The following is a 3,191-nucleotide window of genomic DNA, read 5'->3' as shown; positions in this document are numbered from 1 at the left end:
AAAAAAATTCTGTCTGACCACCTTAAATATGCAAAAAATATACCTTCAGAGTCCATCAGTAAACTGGAAGAAGTGGACATCAATAATGAGGCTCCAGTTGTTCATTCATTGACTGTTGAAATAGCCAACATGGTTCTGAATCGAGGTGATCTTGATAATAGTGACGAACTGACGATGAAGATGACATTGTTGTTGTTAAGACTGCAAAAAAAGTGCCCATAGACAGGGCAAGATTAACAACTGGGAGACTGGGACTACAACTCCAGGCTTCCATGTAAAAATAGGCCCATCTTCATGACAACATGATCATGACCAACCAATCTGGCCACACGGTTGACCATAAATTCTAAGTACAGGTTGAGTATCCCATATCCAAAATGCTTGGGACCAGGGGTATTTTGGATAATGGATTATTCTGTATTTTGGAATATTTGCATATCATAATGAAATATCTTGGGAATGGGACCCCAATATACACACAGAATACACTTATGTATTATATACAACTTATACACACAGCCTGCAGGTAATTTCATACAATAATTTTGTGGCTCAAGCAAAGTTTGTGTACAGGAATGAAATTCATTTATGTTTCATATACACCTCATATACACAGCCTGGAGGTAATTTTATACAATATTATTAATACTTTGTGCCTTAGACAAAGTTTGTGTACATTGAACCATCAAAAATCAAAGGTTTCATTATCTCAGTCATGCCAAAAAAATTCCGTATTTCGGAATATTTGGATATGGGAGACTCAACCTGTATTAAAATTGTATTTCTATTTTTCATTCATACCGATCCCATGCAACTGTGCTGCTTAGTTTCCCTGAACAAATTTTTTTCACTGTATTAGTGGTATGTCATATGTTTTACTGTTAAGTACTGTTATATACAGTTATGTACTTGTGTGTGAATAAGTAAAAAAAAATGACTGCTTATCAGTAGTATATAAATTCAGTGGTTGAGAAACTATACAAACTTTGTTTCATGCACAAAATAAAAATATATTGTGTAAAAATATATTGTGTAAAATTACCTTCAGGCTGTGTGCATAAGGTGTATGTGAAACAAACTGTAAGAAAAAAGGGGGATAAGGTGCGTCAATCAACCAAAATTGCAATGCTTCCAAACTGGAAGCTCCTAACAAGCAGGATCTGCTAACTGCTAGAAATGAAACAGCAAAGAAAAAAGAGATGTAGGAGCACTTGTTTGTGAAGATAAACAATACAATGTATGATAAACAGATATTTATTATCAATAAATAAAATGTAAAACAACAATATGGAAATATAAGTGCATGGGATCTGTGCAGTATACAGACTGTCCTTGACTGGATGCTAGATAACCAAGGTGAAAATAGATGTAAATGTCCTTTTCATAAGGTACCACTGTTCCAAAAGAAAAAAGGGGGGGGACCTACATAAATTAGGTCAGTTTGAATGAACACAGCAAATGCAGTTGTTAAATATATACAAAGTGCAAGCGTGCTAATAAATCAATCAATAAATAAATATGCCTTATATAAAATTCACATATTCATATAAAAATTAATAGAAGGGCATATAAATATATAAAAAACAGGAGAAGCATATAAGGTCAAAGCATGGAAGGTTCAATACATATTAACAATTTAAAACTAATATTAAAAAAGGTACTTAAATTGTTAAAAAAGGGGAGGTAAATAGATAATCCAGGAAGTAGCTTAGAAGGTATAGCTTATCTGTATCAGTTCATTCAGGCAAAGGCAGTTTTCCCAACACGTTTCGTCCGTTTAGGGACTTCATCAAGGGGTACAGACATTCAGTGGTTATCGCTTTATATACCCACTGTGAAACAGGATTAGAGTGTCTCATTAGGCTAATTAGTGATGTCATGTTTCTGGAAACTCCCCTTGATTCTGTTCTCATGTCCGTTGTACCTGGTCACAAAAGGTACAAAATTCAAGAACATGTCCGCACTATTAAGAACAAAGTTGAAGGACACGCAGTATCCAGACATTTTATCAGTCATCATAGATCTAATCATGAAGAATGTACTTTCAAGGCCATAGAACAAGTAACCTTGGGGGAAAGAGGAGGAGACCTTGGCAAGAAACTCTCACAGCGTGAAATGTTCTGGATTTTCCAATTAAATACGATGACTCCAAATGGCTTTAACGAAAGTTACGAGATTGCCACTTTCCTATGATGGATGAGTTGGTAGCTGTGGATACCCTGTATTACCTACAACCTTACCATTGTACTGACGCCCAATCTCATCTGATCTTGGAAGCAAAGCATAATTGGGCTGGGTTAGTACTTGAATGGGGGACCTCCTGGGAATACCCAGTGTTGTAGTTGATGTTATCCACAGCAGAGCACAGATTAGCCACTCAGACCATGCATTAAGGAAGAGGGGTACATGCAAGCCTAAAAATCATGAACTCTGCTAAAGCCATTCTTACATCCCCAATCCCTATCTGGACATCTAAGAAGAACTGGACTATTGACTTGAATTTATTTATTCATCACAGATTTTTTACCTTTTCATGGATTATATACATTGAACTACCGCTAAACATTTTAAAAACCTTTTTTTCCAAAACTTTTTATTATGTACATTTTTTGTTTTTTATTAAGCACTTTTCACAAAATATCAGACATATACATTTTCTACCTTGATCCATGGACTACTATTTCTCTGGGATTCACATACATAGAAATTAGTACTCTTTCTTGTAAATTTTATACTGAACACATTTGTCGTCCTGCTACATATTTAATTACCTTTTTAGTCATCATGCCGATTCATGTGACAGCCAGGCATTTAAAGCGTGTTTGAAATGGGTTATATTGCTGAAAATGTTTTCCCTTTCTAACCACCATTAGTTGCAGACGGAACCTAAAGGAATAACAGTCGGGTAACCCTAGCAACGATGATGTGGAGAAAGGTCATGTGATATAGCGGGAGCAGTGAGATCACTAACTGAGGATGCTTACGACTATATCTAAAAAGGGCTAAAACGGACTACGGAAACATGGCGGCTAAGTGATCATGATGTGGATACCAGACGGACCACAACAACATGGCGGCCGAACCATCATGAAGCGAGCGGTAGGAGAGAATGTCACGTTGCACCTATACACATGCCGGAACCGGTAGTGACGTCATCGGTGGGCGGAAGTGGAAGCGGGCCAGAACGCAAG

The 3,191-nt window shown here is 36.7% G+C and overlaps 1 pseudogene; it reads left to right on the top strand.

Moving 5' to 3' along the window:
* Positions 1-2,226: 2,226 nt before the first annotated feature.
* On the top strand, positions 2,227-2,345 carry LOC148535339 (5S ribosomal RNA; annotated as a pseudogene).
* Positions 2,346-3,191: the final 846 nt, after the last annotated feature.

The sequence above is a fragment of the Taudactylus pleione genome, unplaced genomic scaffold, assembly GCF_031769625.1.
Source record: "Taudactylus pleione unplaced genomic scaffold, aTauple2 ptg000053l, whole genome shotgun sequence".
Taxonomy (NCBI): Eukaryota; Metazoa; Chordata; class Amphibia; order Anura; family Myobatrachidae; genus Taudactylus; species Taudactylus pleione.
Note: the sequence above shows the minus strand (reverse complement) of the source record. Positions and strands in the feature narration are given on the sequence as shown.